The 17243-nt window shown below is 43.0% G+C and overlaps 1 protein-coding gene and 1 long non-coding RNA gene across 7 annotated transcripts in view; both read right to left on the bottom strand.

Moving 5' to 3' along the window:
• kaznb (kazrin, periplakin interacting protein b) overlaps window positions 1-17243 on the bottom strand; it is a 465815-nt gene that overhangs the window by 167883 nt on the left and 280689 nt on the right. The gene's annotated exons all lie outside the window — the stretch shown is intronic.
• Window positions 2454-15239, bottom strand: LOC117506702. The gene is made up of 3 exons (XR_004559534.1): window positions 15229-15239; window positions 13272-13281; window positions 2454-2613 (listed from the first exon to the last, which is right to left on the bottom strand). It is a non-coding gene; the product is annotated as an uncharacterized LOC117506702 (long non-coding RNA).

The raw sequence follows: 17243 nt of genomic DNA, 5'->3' as shown, positions 1-17243 counted from the left end.
TTCAATTAGTGATGAGTAGAAAGATGTCCTAGCTTTACGGAGGGCTTTTTTTTATAGAGCAACAGACTCTTTTTCCAGGCTAAGTGAAGATCTTCTAAATTAGTGAGACGCCATTTCCTCTCCAACTTACGGGTTATCTGCTTTAAGCTACGAGTTTGTGAGTTATACCACGGAGTCAGGCACTTCTGATTTAAAGCTCTCTTTTTTAGAGGAGCTACAGCATCCAAAGTTGTCTTCAATGAGGATGTAAAACTATTGACGAGATACTCTATCTCACTTACAGAGTTTAGGTAGCTACTCTGCACTGTGTTGGTATATGGCATTAGAGAACATAAAGAAGGAATCATATCCTTAAACCTAGTTACAGCGCTTTCTGAAAGACTTCTAGTGTAATGAAACTTATTCCCCACTGCTGGGTAGTCCATCAGAGTAAATGTAAATGTTATTAAGAAATGATCAGACAGAAGAGAGTTTTCAGGGAATACTGTTAAGTCTTCTATTTCCATACCATAAGTCAGAACAAGATCTAAGATATGATTAAAGTGGTGGGTGGACTAATTTACTTTTTGAGCAAAGCCAATAGAGTCTAATAATAGATTAAATGCAGTGTTGAGGCTGTCATTCTCAGCATCTGTGTGGATGTTAAAATCGCCCACTATAATTATCTTATCTGAGCTAAGCACTAAGTCAGACAAAAGGTCTGAAAATTCACAGAGAAACTCACAGTAACGACCAGGTGGACGATAGATAATAACAAATAAAACGGGTTTTTGGGACTTCCAATTTGGATGCACAAGACTAAGAGTCAAGCTTTCAAATGAATTAAAGCTCTGTCTGGGTTTTTGATTAATTAATAAGCTGGAATGGAAGATTGCTGCTAATCCTCCGCCCCGGCCCGTGCTACGAGCATTCTGACAGTTAGTGTGACTCGGGGGTGTTGACTCATTTAAACTAACATATTCATCCTGCTGTATCCAGGTTTCTGTAAGGCAGAATAAATCAATATGTTGATCAATTATTATATCATTTACCAACAGGGACGTAGAAGAGAGAGACCTAATGTTTAATAGACCACATTTAACTGTTTTAGTCTGTGGTGCAGTTGAAGGTGCTATATTATTTTTTCTTTTTGAATTTTTATGCTTAAATAGATTTTTGCTGGTTATTGGTAGTCTGGGAGCAGGCACCGTCTCTACGGGGATGGGGTAATGAGGGGATGGCAGGGGGAGAGAAGCTGCAGAGAGGTGTGTAAGACTACAACTCTGCTTCCTGGTCCCAATCCTGGATAGTCACGGTTTGGAGGATTTAAGAAAATTGGCCAGATTTCTAGAAGTGAGAGCTGCTCCATCCAAAGTGGGATGGATGCCGTCTCTCCTAACAAGACCAGGTTTTCCCCAGAAGCTTTGCCAATTATCTATGAAGCCCACCTCATTTTTTGGACACCACTCAGACAGCCAGCAATTCAAGGAGAACATGCGGCTAAACATGTCACTCCCGGTCCGATTGGGGAGGGGCCCAGAGAAAACTACAGAGTCCGACATTGTTTTTGCAAAGTTACACACCGATTTAATGTTAATTTTAGTGACCTCCGATTGGCGTAACCGGGTGTCATTACTGCCGACGTGAATTACAATCTTACCAAATTTACGCTTAGCCTTAGCCAGCAGTTTCAAATTTCCTTCAATGTCGCCTGCTCTGGCCCCCGGAAGACAATTGACTATGGTTGCTGGTGTCGCTAACTTCACATTTCGCAAAACAGAGTCGCCAATAACCAGAGTTTGATCCTCGGCGGGTGTGTCGTCGAGTGGGGAAAAACGGTTAGAGATGTGAACGGGTTGGCGGTGTACACGGGGCTTCTGTTTAGGGCTACGCTTCCTCCTCACAGTCACCCAGTCGGCCTGCTTTCCCGGCTGCTCGGGATCTGCCAGGGGGTAACTAACGGCGGCTAAGCTACCTTGGTCCGCACCAACTACAGGGGCCTGGCTAGCTGTAGAATTTTCCACGGTGCGGAGCCGAGTCTCCAATTCGCCCAGCCTGGCCTCCAAAGCTACGAATAAGCTACACTTATTACAAGTACCGTTACTGCTAAAGGAGGCCGAGGAATAACTAAACATTTCACACCCAGAGCAGAAAAGAGCGGGAGAGACAGGAGAAGCCGCCATGCTAAATCGGCTAAGAGCTAGTAGCTACGCTAAGCTAGCGGATTCCTAAAAACACGCAAAGTGAATAATGTGTAAATAATTTAGAGGTGATTCAGCAGAAGGAGTGCTTTAGTTAAGGCACGTAAAGATTACACTGGGAAACAAATCGTAATCTAGATAACTAGATCAATCTAACTGCGCAGATTAAACAGCTAACAGATACAGAAAAACACCGCTGTGCTCCAGAACAGGAAGTGATACAATACCGCAGTGAGAGCCAACCACAAGGTACCAGTGTGTCAACAAAAACACAACTAAGTTAAATAATGCAATCGCTGAATGGGTTGCTAGAGACTGCAGACCCATCAACATTGTTGAAGACGAGGGGCTTCAGAATCTCGTACAGATCGCTACAGGTGACCCATTATATAGAACACCTTCAAGGGGAACTGTTGTCACAAGAATTCACAAACTGTATGGAAATGAAAAGGGAATGAAGGTGGACCAGCTGGCCAAAGCTACAGTTATTGCACTGACAGGAGACCATTGGACAGCAGTAAGCAACCATAACTACCTCGGGGTAACAGCACACCTGATTGATGATAGACAGTGCACTCATTTGCACTAGGTGTAGTGAAAACAGAGGAAAGACATTTTGCCGAAGCATGTGCTCATCAGTTTCTTGATGTTGCTGAGGAGTGGGAAATATCAGACAAGGTTACCACTATAGGAACAGATAGTGCTCGAAATATGATGGCAGCAGCCAGGAGCCTGCCATTTGAGCACATACTGTGAGTCGCACACATGATACAGCGGGTTATTACAGTGTCCCTCCAAGACAATGGGTTTGACGGTGCTTTAGCCAAGTGCTGTAAAATAGTCGGACATTTTAAACACAGACCTGCAAACACAGCAGAGCTAAAGGTTCAGCAAGCCCGCCATGGACAAACAGAGGAGTCACTTGTCCAGGATGTACCCACTGCTGGAACTCAACACTGGAGATGATAACGCGTGTCCAACACAACAAAGAGCCCCTGATGGCAACACTGGCCCAGCACAGGCACAACTTGGCCATGCTAACCCCAAGTGAATATGACAGGATAGCAAAGTTGGAGACACTGCTGGAGCCATGCAGGCAAGTTGGTTTCTTTTTTCTCTCTGAGTTTATTTTCTCTAATGTAGTTGCCACATTATTACTGTCTGTTAGAAATAATTTTAGGCCTGTCCACTGAATGAATGTTTCTAATGAAAAAAGCCGTCTATATAATTGTTTGTCTTTTATTTACATTTGAAGGTATATCACCGAGCTCTTGGGGGGGGGGAGAAATACGTGTCCTGCTCTGTGGTCCTGCCTGCACTCTGCCATCTTCTGCACACAATGGATATAACAGATGTTGACCCTGCCTACATTGCATGCTTCAAAGCTGCATTCACAGAGGACCTCAACAAATGAAAGCAGAACACAAACCTGTCATGGTTAAAGGTATCAACAGCTTTAGACCCCCAATTCAAGGACCTCAGATGCCTGCCCAAAGCCGAGAGGAAAGATGTGAGGGAGAAGCTTAGTGAGATGCTGAAAGCCAAAGAGCCTGCAGTTCGGTGGCGGAGGAAATCGTGTGGTTCCGGTTCATCTCAGGACGTCTTCTATCCTCGAGCCTGCCCACACGTCACCCTTGTGATTGACTGTCTGTTAAATTTCACATTCCTCTGTGTTGTGCTCATTCACAACAGTAAAGTGTTCATATTTGACTCTTTCATTGTCCGTTCATTTGCGCCCCCTGTTGTGGGTCCATGTCACTACACTTTCACAACAGTTCCATCCATTCCTCGTTGAATGGAGCACTTTATCCTTCACTGAATGAAATATTCGTACCATTGATATAAACATTCATATATCTTCCTCTCACACACGAGCTAGAGTTCCTCAAGCTCAGGTCCTCTATCAGAGGGTTCTTTGGAGTATCTTAGCTCTTCCCAGGACTTCATTCTTCTGGACAGAGACCTCTGATGTTTTGCCTAGAATCTGCTGGAGCCACTCTTCCAGTCTCGGCGTTACAGCTCCTAATGCTCCTATTACCGCTGGGAGCACTTTGGACTTCCACACTGGCTCCAGCTGTTCCTTTGCGCCTGGGTATTTCTCAATTTTCTCGTGCTCTTTCTTTCTGATGTTGCTGTCAGCTGGGAATGCACACATCAATCACAACTGTGGTCTTCTTTTCCTGGTTTATTGGGCAGCAGCTGCTTGTCTGTCTGGAATTCGAAGTCCCACAGATGATGCTCGTCCCGCCCCCTCTCGCACTGATATGGACGTCCATTATGTATGTCACACAAATCTAAAATGAGGGGTTTCAGGCTTAAATTTTGCTTGTTGCAGTAGAATTTCTACAAGCACAGTCATCAAATAATGTGACTTTAACATGAAACCACAAGTTTATGTTCCCACAAAAGATGCTGTAGTTTAATTTTACAATATGACAACCCCCACAACTCTGGCATTTCTACAGCCAAGGCTCTATTTTGGGGGTCATCTTTTCACTCTGAACAATGATTTTAATTAGCACATTATAGATTTACATCACAAACACTGCTGAGAGATAAGCAGCTAATTAATGTTACTGGATGTGGCAATAAAAAAAAAAAGTGCTCAGAGTAAACTGCATCTTGTTGCCACTGCACAGGCTAAAACGTCAACAGAAGTGTCCAGGAGCACAGACGGGATCCCTGCAAAGGTAAATGTGTGAATGTTTACCTCACAAAATGTGAACATTTTAAGACAACTCATCATACACTTGGCCACTTAGCTGCACACTGGTGCTGCTGTCTGCTGAGTAATTACATGTTGATTGCCAATGAATGATTGCGTTTTACAAAATTAGCTCCTCATTGGCAGTGAATATTTTTTTTTTCTTCCAAGTGAAAAGACACTCTTCTAAAAATACTTAGAGGCCAGGTTTAAAAATGTCAGAGTCCCCCCCCCAGAACATGACAGAAACAAAACCATCCTACCATCTCACCCGAGTATTTATACATGTAGTCTGTGGTCCAAGCAGGTTTTCAGTTTCACTTAAGGGGGCAGCAAATCCAATGAGGACACATCCAGGCTGGACAAAAGTATCAGGCGGGCTGGCTCTGTGGTTGGCATGAAGCTGGACTCTCTGGTGACGGTGGCAGAGAACAATGAACAACCTGCTGGACATTATGGATGATGTCAGTCACCCTCTGCACACTGTCATCAGCAACCAGAGGAGCCTCTTCAGCCACAGACTGCTCCTTCCCAAGTGCAGGACCAACAGACTAAAAAACTCCTTTGTCCCTCAGGCCATCAGAATGTACAACTCCTCACTCAGGGGAGGAGGAGCAACAGGAAGACAGAGGACGGGAAGGAGAGGAACAGTAGCAGCCAGTAAACCAGTATTGATCAGTATGTCTGGTATTTATATTGTGCACTTATATTTACATTTGCAAAATGTTTTTTAGGGCTCGAGTAGGGCAACGTCCTACAAGGATCCTATTGTAATTGCGCTGTTTATTATTCTTATTCTTCTTATTTATTATTAGGGCCCGAGTAGGACAACCCAAAAAACCCTCTGCATAGGGGTTTTTTCAGCGTAACCTCATGAAATTTGGTACACATATTTACCATGCTAGGATGCACAAAAAAGTCTCGTACCGTCATTGTCAAATGTCGACAGGAAGCTTTGATTTTAACTTTCGATTTTAAGGTAATTTTTGACATTTTTGGCCATTTCCAGTACATACATTTGAACAAACTCATCCTAGGGATTTCATCCAATCGTCTTCAAATTTGGCACACATCATCATGACCCAATGGTGATCAAAATTTATTAAAAGAATGTAATTAGGTCAAAAGGCGTGGCTGCTAGGGTTCGTCAAACTTTGGCGAACTTTTCGGAGCACGCTGTTTCACTTCGAACAGCTGTCACGCCCACATACTTAATCATAGATCCTTCAAACTTGCTGGACATGATGAGGGCATGACCCTGAATGTCTGCATATATTAACTTCCCACCTCTGCCATAGCGCCCCCTGGTAGTAACAGGAAATGTCCTATTTTTACTTTAACAGGTCCTGATGTCACATCGTTAACCCAATCAACTTCATTCCACTTCTAAAACATGCAGAAGAAGTTGGTGAACGTAGGTGATGATCACTGTGAAGTTACGAGTAACGGCGTCTGTGTGGTGGCGTGCCGAATATCGCCCCTTCGCCATGAAATTACGTTCTTCATTTTGACGGCTTTAATTTTGTCATATCATCATGAAAATTGATACACACGTCAAGCACGACAACCTCTTACAATTCATAGGGGTATCGCCCATGGGCGGGGCAAAATGCCTCAATAGCGCCCCCTTGAAACTTTCAAAAACAACTCCCCATAGGAGTTTTTTTGGCGTAGGGAGATGAAATTGGGACACGTGTGACTTGCATAGATGTACAAAAAAGTCTCTTGCACCATGGGTCTACTCCAAACAGGAAGTCAGCCATTTTGAATTTTCTTCTCATTTTGGCGTGATTTCCACACGTATTTGAACGAACTCCTCCTAGGGATTTTGTCCAATGCACTACAAATTTCTTTCAAGCATCCAGAGATGATAGCAATCAAAAGTTATCGAAAGCTTTCTCTATGTCGAAGGGTGTGGCGACTATGGCGCTGCCATTTTGACCCTTCGCCATGGAATATTATACTGAAACATGTCCTGATGTCACATAGTTAACGCAATCAACTTCATTCCACTTCTAAAACATGCAGAACAAGTTGGTGAAGCTTTTATAACAGCTTGCAGTCTCTGAGGCATGGGCTTAATGAGTGACAAACAGTACTCTTCATCAATCTGGCTCCAACTTTCTCTGTTTGCTGTTGCCAGATCAGCTTTGCAGGTTGGAGCCTTGTCATGGACCATTTTCTTCAACTTCCACCAAAGATTTTCAATTGGATTAAGATCCGGACTATTTGCAGGCCATGACATTGACCCTATGTGTCTTTTTGCAAGGAATGTTTTCACAGTTTTTGCTCTATGGCAAGATGCATTATCATCTTGAAAAATGATTTCATCATCCCCAAACATCCTTTCAATTGATGGGATAAGAAAAGTGTCCAAAATATCAATGTAAACTTGTGCATTTATTGATGATGTAATAACAGCCATCTCCCCAGTGCCTTTACCTGACATGCAGCCCCATATCATCAATGACTGTGGAAATTTACATGTTCTCTTCAGGCAGTCATCTTTATAAATCTCATTGGAACGGCACCAAACAAAAGTTCCAGCATCATCACCTTGCCCAATGCAGATTCGAGATTCATCGCTGAATATGACTTTCATCCAGTCATCCAGAAGGGAGGGGCAGAAGACTGCCCCTCCCTGAGCCTGGTTCTGCTGGAGGTTTCTTCCTGTTAAAAGGGAGTTTTTCCTTCCCACTGTAGCCAAGTGCTTGCTCACAGGGGGTCGTTTTGACCGTTGGGGTTTTACATAATTATTGTATGGCCTTGCCTTACAATATAAAGCGCCTTGGGGCAACTGTTTGTTGTGATTTGGCGCTATATAAAAAAATTGATTGATTGATTGATTGATTGATCCACAGTCCACGATTGCTTTTCCTTAGCCCATTGTAACCTTGTTTTTTTCTGTTTAGGTGTTAATGATGGCTTTCGTTTAGCTTTTCTGTATGTAAATCCCATTTCCTTTAGGCGGTTTCTTACAGTTCGGTCACAGACGTTGACTCCAGTTTCCTCCCATTCATTCCTCATTTGTTTTGTTGTGCATTTTCGATTTTTGAGACATACTGCTTTAAGTTTTCTGTCTTGACGCTTTGATGTCTTCCTTGGTCTACCAGTATGTTTGCCTTTAACAACCTTCCCATGTTGTTTGTATTTGGTCCAGAGTTTAGACACAGCTGACTGTGAACAACCAACATCTTTTGCAACATTGCGTGATGATTTACCCTCTTTTAAGAGTTTGTTAATCCTCTCCTTTGTTTCAATTGACATCTCTCGTGTTGGAGCCATGATTCATGTCAGTCCACTTGGTGCAACAGCTCTCCAAGGTGTGATCACTCCTTTTTAGATGCAGACTAACGAGCAGATCTGATTTGATGCAGGTGTTAGTTTTGGGGATGAAAATTTACAGGGTGATTCCATAATTTATTCCTCAGAATTGAGTGATTCCATATTTTTTTCCCTCTGCTTGTTCTAAAAAAGTAACTGTTACTGACTGCCAGAATTTTTTTTCTTGATTTCTTATAGTGTTTCTTAAAGCCAGAATGTTGCCATTTGAAATTACTTAAGTTTTGTGTCATGTCTGTGATCTGCTTTTTTTCTACAAAATTAAACAACTAAATGAACATCCTCTGAGGCCGGTGATTCCATAATTTTTGCCAGGGGTTGTATACATAATGCTGCTGGAACCTCAATTTCCCTGAGGGAGTCTTCCAAAGGGATCAATAAAGTTCTATCTAATCTAAAGTCCAGTTTCAGTTTGTACAGGAGTAAAAAACGTTAAGTCTCTTCAATTTTGGTAAAAGGTAATGAGAATTAATGGTTGAGTTTAAAGAGGTTTCAAAAGGAATAGTTTTCACCATCTGTCATGCTTAGTTTGTTATGTGTCGGACGCAGCTCGGAGAACCGACCAGCGTTTGAAAGACCCAGTATGAAATAAGCAGAGCACGGTACAAAGGCTAACTGAATTTAATACATAACAGTGATACATAAAAAACAAAGTGCGGTCTGGCGTGGTGCGATCCCCGCAGCGCTAACGGTCCGGAGCCAGAAGCTGTTCGGACTCAAGGACCCCGCCGACACCCCCTAGGTGGCCGCAACAAACCAAGTCTGTGAAAGAAGGAACCATTATGTGAGTCCACACTCTACACACAGAGAGAACACTTAAAGGTGTACAAACAGCAAACACTTCCTGGCTTGATTACTAATCAACTTCCCAACCTGCAGGCATGGAACATCCAGTTCACAAAACTCCACTGCAGTGGAAGTCGATACATGACTAACATACAGCTCAATATCATAAAGGTGTGAGGGACACCACATTTACTGACTGTATAAATGTTAGTCACAAAATCTAACGTACCTCAGGAAGTGTGCTGACGAGCGTGAGACCTCACCCCCTCCTCTTTCACAGACCGTGCATCAAACCTGGACGTTCTCTGCATCCATTGATGATGAGATGGCTCCCGAGACGACAATCTCACCCGTCTGGTCACAAGGTCGAGTCTCTGGCCAACACACACCGTGCACTCCAGTCTTAAATGCCACCATGTTCCAATCCATGCAGATGCACCACAGCTGTGAGTCCTGATGAGCCGCAGGTGATCAGCCTCAGGTGATCAGGGTGAGGTCCTGATAAACTCAGCAACACAGCCACTCAGTTCCAAATGCAAACCACCTGGAAGGAGAAGCAAAGGACAGAAACAAAAAGGCAGCCAGGCCCCCCCAGCCATATAACATAGTTATCATGTTATGAGGCAACATATATCTCACAGAATCCAATGGACATTGACCTTGTTTGACCTTTACTTTGAAGACCAAGCATTCAATACAGTCAAAACTAGTCCATTTATTAATTGTTATTAGCTTGACCAATACTTTTCATTCATGCACTTTACCTTCTCACTCCTATACAAACTGAAACTGACCTGTTACCATTCTTGCTGTTTTTAACCCCATAATATTCAGTCACATATAGTCCAAACTATACTTTTTTGGGAATTCCTGTGATCAGACAAATAATGTGGCATAGTTTTCACAATGACTGGAGCACTTTAAAATTTTGATCCCTGTGTAATTCTGCATTGACCGCCACCTGGCTAGAGCTACCACCTTGGAATGGCCATCATACGCTTTTGTGTAGTCATGGTCCACTGATGCTGGATTGTAAGTGTTGTTTAGTCTCCTTAAGTAGTACTGATTAGGTCAAAACTGACTACTGTGTCTTCGACTAATAATCATATCTCTGATAGCAATAGGAATCAACACAGACAAACATTGCAACTGATTTTACCAATGCTTTTGAGCAATGAAAATGATTTTCTGCAGACTATAAACGAGAAGTCTGGCTTTTTGCAATAAATCAGACCTTCACCAACCTTACAGAAAAACAAATGTGGTAATATTGCTCTGTCTTTGTTTAGTCTCTATTTCATTTCTGACACTGACTAGCTTTTTCACAGTCACAAATATGTCTGTGATGACTGTGTCAGGCATCACTGCACCAGCTTCAGAATATAATTTTCTCAATTTATGACAATAGAGAGCCCTTCAGTATCAGCTATCCACATACTGCTGATCACAAGGATAAATGAGAGCGTGGCATGTGTAGATCCGTGCTGTGGAAACACAACCTCATGAATAAAACTTTACTGCACTGCAGATACATGGTGTTCCTGGAGGTCATAGGTGAGGGGCAATACCTGCGTTTTGAGTGACACTGCATCCACGACTCTGAAATGCAAAGCGACATTTTGACTTTACCTCCAGTCTTTTCAGGTCCCTGCAGTTCCCATTGGATACAGCTGGGCCACAGCATCTTATTGGTGTTCAAAGGTAAAGAAGACTCCATGTCTCTCTTTCCGTTTTCACGGTTTCTATTTCATTCAGGACAATCGAGCCGTCACCGTAACATCCGCTTACTGCACCGAGGATTGCAGATGACGGGTAGGACAGAGATTACGGATCATTCTGCACCCTCCTGTCTTATTCCACGCCCCATCTACCCCTCTTATCACCCCTGGTACAGTTTACGCTGTACCACCCTTGACAGACTTGTCCACCCCCTGCTGGCCCAACAAAATCCACCCTACAGGTGCTGCTGTATCAGTATGAGACCCTTAAAAGCTTTAAAGTACAATGTGGCAGATGGGACGTTCCCTTAAAGGGAAGAAAATACACATGAGCTATCAGCTCAGAGTCATTCAGGGTCTTTGCACAGCGGCTGTCTAATCAGACAACTAAAATAGACAGCATGAGAAATCTAATACCAGATAGTGACACACAGACATATGTAACACCAGAGACAATCTTGGGGTAATCCTTTGAGATCAGCGGTATTAATGGATTGCATCCACTCCAATCGCAACATACAGTAAGACACCAACAATGCCGACCATTACTGTAATATAAAGAGCACTTTTCAAGCACCAAAAAAAAAAATTATCATATCTCTCACAAATTCAATGACGTCAACATTCTGGCATCCCCAAGAGTACTTCACCAACATTCTGCAACTGCAGAAAATTAAGTAATTCATGACAATTGTGCTAAAATATTCCACAAGGGAACTCAGAAAGGTCACAGCCTGGCCTAGAAAGAATAGGAATAATTAAAGGTTTGAATATGACTCACTGCCCAGGACATTATCACAATCCTGACTAGCATGTCACACAAACCAGGAGTGCCCACCACCGCCTCTGCTGCATATCGTTCTGACGTCGGTGTTCCTGTATTAGCACAGTCAATATCGCTTTGTGCCACAGCTCAGCTTCTCCCATCTGCCCGTGGAGGGCCAAAACCTTCAAATGTAGCGCCGGTATGGTGAAAGCCATTGGTGCCATATGCACTCTCTGTACATTTTTTGCACAGTTTTATTCATGAAAATCATTCAATACTACAAGAATAAAAATAGTTTGTGTGGACGTAAGGCATCCTTTGGACATGAGACGCGAGACTTCACCGCTGTCCAAGGTGCTGAAAGAGTGAAAACGCCCACTGTGGGTCTGTGCTGCATTATAGTGCAGCGCTCCAGCACTCATCACCACAGAGATCATGTTTCATTGCATCTCCTCTCTTAAAACAACAACAACAACAAAAATGTGCGTCACTCACCTGTTTACTTTTGCATCAGCATTTGATTGGATAGATTAATATAGTTTGGCATTGCATTTGCTTGTTTATTGCCTGTGCTTAATTGATTGTCTTTTCTCTCTGCCCAAAGTCCTTTTTTTTTGTATGTTTTGCAATTTGAAATTGCTGCAATAAATTTTTTGGTTGTTAAGTGGCCTGTAATGTGATTGTAAACGGGGATTTATCATAGGGTGGAAAAATGTTGCTTCAACTTATAGCACCAAAATGTAATGTGTGCCCCACCATCTACGTAGGGTGGGTTGGGTGGGGGGCGTACATACAATAGAACATAATCCTGGCAGTGTTCTCTTCTTCCCTTCTCCAGTGCTACACACTACATGATCTCCAGTTGTTTCACATTTGCAAAAAGTGCCCACAGGCAGTCTGTAACCTTGTATGGCACTGCACACATGCAAGTGATGAAGTATGTATGTATCAAGCAAGAGTTTGCCATATTTTCCCCCTGTAGACTGCTCGCAGACACACGTAGGGTGGGTTGTGACCAAAGCTTTTAGTTTTGCTACGTTTTTAGCAAGGTGGAGCACAGTATAAAGCACACAATGTGCCCAATGTTCAGGAGGTAGATAAACAACATGTTGCTGTGAATATGTCCGCTCGAGCGTATATTTATCTCTCTGGTTTGGGATCAGCCATGACAACACTGGTAAAATGTATTCATTGTTTTGACAATTGAATCTTTAAATAAAATGAAACTGGCTTTTGGGGTATTATAATTCTGACTGAATATTAATTTCCTTGTGATATGTAATATAGTTTGATGGGCAGGGGTGTGGGCCAAGCAGTTAAGTGCACTTTTTTTTCCAGTGTAGAAGATTTCCGGTTCTCCATGCAATACGGACTTGTGTCAGGAAGGGCATCTGATGTAAAACATGTGCCAAATCAATGTATATCCACCTCAGATCTGCTATGGGAACAGCCAAAGGAACTTACTATATCATACAGTTTGAAATTCCAGGAAAATAAGCAACACAAGCAGGACAATGAAAGCATTTTCCCCCCTTGATTCCCAGTGTTTTGGCCCAGCCCACAGCCCGGGAGTTGGGGACTCCTTGTCAATGGGGACTGACTCGTCTTTGGAGCCGGCCTCAAGTGGCCATTTAAGGAACTGCAGGTTTTAAAACTTCCACATTGGCTTTATTTTTCAGCACTGGAGTTTGCCATTTGGGAAAAAAAAAATGTTTTGGGGGGTGGGGGTCAGGGCCATGAGTGAGAAAAAAGCCACATTATAAAAATTCCAACACCCATGTATTACTTAAACAGATATAAATATGAAAGGTAAGCCTTTGATATTTGTGGCAACCCGTTTATCCACCTGCACAGCCAAAAGTCGTGTGAGATACACAAAGGAAGATGAGAGTTGTGTCTGAAAGAGAGAACCAATTAGTTCCCTGACTGTGCTTCATCACCTGACAGTCTGCTCATCCACAGCCTAATGGAAGAGCCTCTCCATCCTGCTCATGCAAACCAATTACAGCCTGGAGGTGAATCACCACACACTCATTATCCATCTCTCACAATATTCTGCTGCTCTCCACATTACATCTCAAAACACTGAGGACTTTACCCTTTGTCATCATCTTGTCTGTTTCACATCATCTCTGTCTTACAGGATTTGTTCATCCATTAAAGCATCTGTGGAGACTGTGTGCCTGTGAAAGACCATAAATCATATGGGCATAAGGAACTGATTAAATTATATTCAGCACAAAGAAAAGCACAATTAAAGAGTATCTTGTTCAAGAACTTGTGAGAATGAGAAAAAGAGAAATGCCCTGCAGTGCAATGTGGAACCAAAGCAGAGACGTCTAAACACAAGTAAACATTCAGTCAATAAGTATTCTGTTGGCACACCAACAATAAAACGAAACACTTCGATTTTAGGGAATACTGTTTGAACTGATGTCACAGGCAGAATTGTTGAGGATGTCTCAACATTTCCTCTATGGGAGTTGGATGACTCAGATTGGATTGGAGTGAAAGAGACAACTGCAGATTCCAGAAGTGTGCAAAAAAAAACAAAACAAACAAACAAAAAGTCCTTTGAACCATTTCTGTTCGAGGTATAGGGACTCGTACCGCTGTAAGTATGAACAGAACAGGATTTCCAGGTACATGCCAGAGGTGATTGCTCTAAGACTGCAAGGGAAGCTCAGCTTCCCCTAAATGTCAAAAAATAAGTGATCAAATATATACTGTTGTGTGAACATGTCATTGACTAAATATGCACTACAACTCGCTCAACTTTTGTTCAGAATCAGCTTCTTATCACTGGTAACGACGCGGCTTTCCTCTCACTCATTCCCGCAGCTTCACAGTGCTTTAAACAGTGGGACGCTGAGTGTCCACAGAGTTCAATAGTGAAGCAAAGAGTGCAGCGAAACGAGACGAGTCATTGGATAAATGCTGGGCTTTGTCCCGCCCATCAGATGCTCAGTGTCTCTGGGGGTCTATGGGGCAGTGGGCTGGCCTCGGTTGGCCCGGACGCTCAGCTTCTGCATGATGATTGGATGATCTGTCTGAGGCTGAATCCCTTTTTGATTGACAGCGAAATGAGCGAATCAGCGATCTTTTGGTGTAAACATCCGTGGGAGGATTTTTTAATTTTCATTCTGTTCTGAGTTGAACCGGAGACTTTTCTTTGTTAAAAATGACTAGCAACAAATCAAGCTTCTGTTTCTGGTGTTTGTTTGTTTTTTTGTTTTTTTTGTAGCTGCTCGTGTTTGGAGACTGACTTCTATCACTCTTTCTGACTTCTATCGCAGTTTCTGTCCCTACCGAGCAGTGGGTGCTGCTGAGCTCCTCCACCGTCACAAAGCACTCACAGGCGGACAAACTTCACACTAGCCTCGCTCCAGTCCCAGCTAGCGAGCTAGCTAGGTAGCAAGCTGCACATAATGGCAGATAATTTGAATGTTGTGGACCGGATTTTGGCGAAGCCATTTGATAGTCTTCCTTACAAAGAAAAACTTAGAGTTAAACAGCAGGGCAGATCAACTCCTCAGATTAATTTGGTGCAAAAGGTGGGGAAAAGTAACAGGTCTTTTCAGCTGTCCTGGTATGACAAAGTGAGCTGGCTGACTGGAAGTGCTGTAACATAAAATGTACTGTTGGCCATGCCTCTTGATGAAACCATCTCAGGGATGTGTTGTCTGGTCAAAAGTGGGTTTTGGGGATCTGTCCAACTTTGACAGGGCATACAAAAGGCATGAAAAAAGCAATGAACATGTGAGTGCATGTGCAAGGTTAAGTTGCCTGGGCAGAGTCAGTGTTGAGCATGTAATCAATGAAGGCGCTCGCATTCAAGTGGCAAAACATAATGAAGCAGTTAAACAAAACAGAGCTTTCCTAAACCGCCTTATTGATGTGACTTCCTTGCTTGGCCGTCAGGAGCTGTCATTTAGGGGGCATGATGAGAGTGTTGAATCATCCAACAAGGGGAATTACAGGGAGTTTAATGAAACATTAGCTAAATATGACTCTGTTCTGGCCACACAATTCCAGTCATCAGCTGTGTTTTCTGGTATGTTCCATGCAATCCAAAATGACTTGATCTCTGCTCTTTCAGCCACTGTTTCTGATGAGATCAAGGATGAAATCCAGGCTGCTCCCTTTTTTGCATGGCAGGTGGATGAAACAACTGATATGGGTTGCCATGCTCAACTCTCTGTCACTGTTCACTATGTGGATAGGGCAGGTAAAATTCAGGAGCACTTTATTGGATTTTTTGATGTTTCTGGGGGAAGAGATGCTCAGTCTGTTTTTGAAGTCTTGAATGAGAACATGCAGGGCTAAAGTTTCAGGGAGAAACTTGTGGCGCAAACCTATGATGGGGTTGCTGTCATGGCTTCAGCTCTCAATGGTTTGCAGGCTAAAGTTAAAGCAACAGCCCCCAGTGCAATGTTTGTGCATTGCTATGCACACAGACTGAATCTGGTTCTGTCTCAGGGGGCTAAATGCTTATCTAAGTGCAGAATATTTTTTGCATCACTCTCTGGGTTTTCCATATTTTTCTCAAAATCCACAAAGAGGATGTCTTTTCTTGAGTCTGCAGGCTGCTCAAGGTTACCCAGAAATGCTCCTACTCAATGGAATTTCACATCACGGATAGTGAGCACTGTGGCAAACAATTATGATGCCCTCCTGCAAACTTTTGAGATGATCATTGCAGATAAGTCCATGGATGATGACACATTAGACTGTGCCAAAGGCCTTCTGATAAAACTGGAGGATTTTGAGTTTGTGTTCATGTTGTACACATATGAACAAATCTTCTCTGAGACTGATGTGGTGTTTGACATTGTCCAGCAGAGAGCTATGGATGTTCTGTACTGCAAGAAAAGAATTGAGTCTCTTCTTGCTTTTGTCAAAGAGAAGAGGTCAGAGGGGGCTTTCCAAGCTGTTTATGCCAAAGCAGCAGATCTCACATCAGACCCACAAACTGAGCCTATGAGAAAACGCTGTCTTGTCACAACTACAGGATCCCAAGGAGCGCTACAGAAATCTGTACATGGCCATCCTAGACAATCTCACAGAGCAGCTACCTCGGCGTTTTGCAAATTTGGTAAGTCTGCGCTTCTTGGAATTGGTCAATCCAGGAAAATTTGATGAGACAAGTGTTTCCAGAGGAGGCATTTCAGAGTGTCCTGAAAGGTTTGGCCAGTTCTTTGATTCAGGGAGACTGAGGTCTGAACTTCAAGTCCTATATTCAAACCAGGACTTGCAGGGCATCAGGGGAAAGCTATGTGATTTCTTGCTGTTTCTGAAAGACATGGAGTTGGACAGTGCAATGCCTCAGGTGTACAAACTATTGTCATTAGTGGCAATGATTGGAGGTACATCTGCAGGTGTAGAGAGGAGCTTCTCCTGTTTAAAGCGGCTCAAGTCTTACACCCGCAACACTATGGGCCAAGGCCGTTTAAGCAGCCTAGCTCTGCTGGCCATTGAGAGGACACTAGTGAAGTCCCTGGAAAAGACGCCTTGTTGGTACAACAGGGTCACAGATCATTTTCTTGAAAAGGAACGGAGGGTAGAATTTATGTATAAATAAACCAACACATTTTATGATGTAGGCCGAAATTGAGCTTCCCCTCCTTGAAAGACCAGCATCCGCCACTGGTACATGCATATCTTTTCATTTATTCATAAAGGTAGCACAGGATGAAATCTTCATTGAAAGGTCAAAACATGACTAATAAGGAAACGTTGTGTTGATT

This window comes from Thalassophryne amazonica, chromosome 3 (genome assembly GCF_902500255.1).
Source record: "Thalassophryne amazonica chromosome 3, fThaAma1.1, whole genome shotgun sequence".
Lineage (NCBI taxonomy): Eukaryota > Metazoa > Chordata > Actinopteri > Batrachoidiformes > Batrachoididae > Thalassophryne > Thalassophryne amazonica.
Note: the sequence above shows the minus strand (reverse complement) of the source record. Positions and strands in the feature narration are given on the sequence as shown.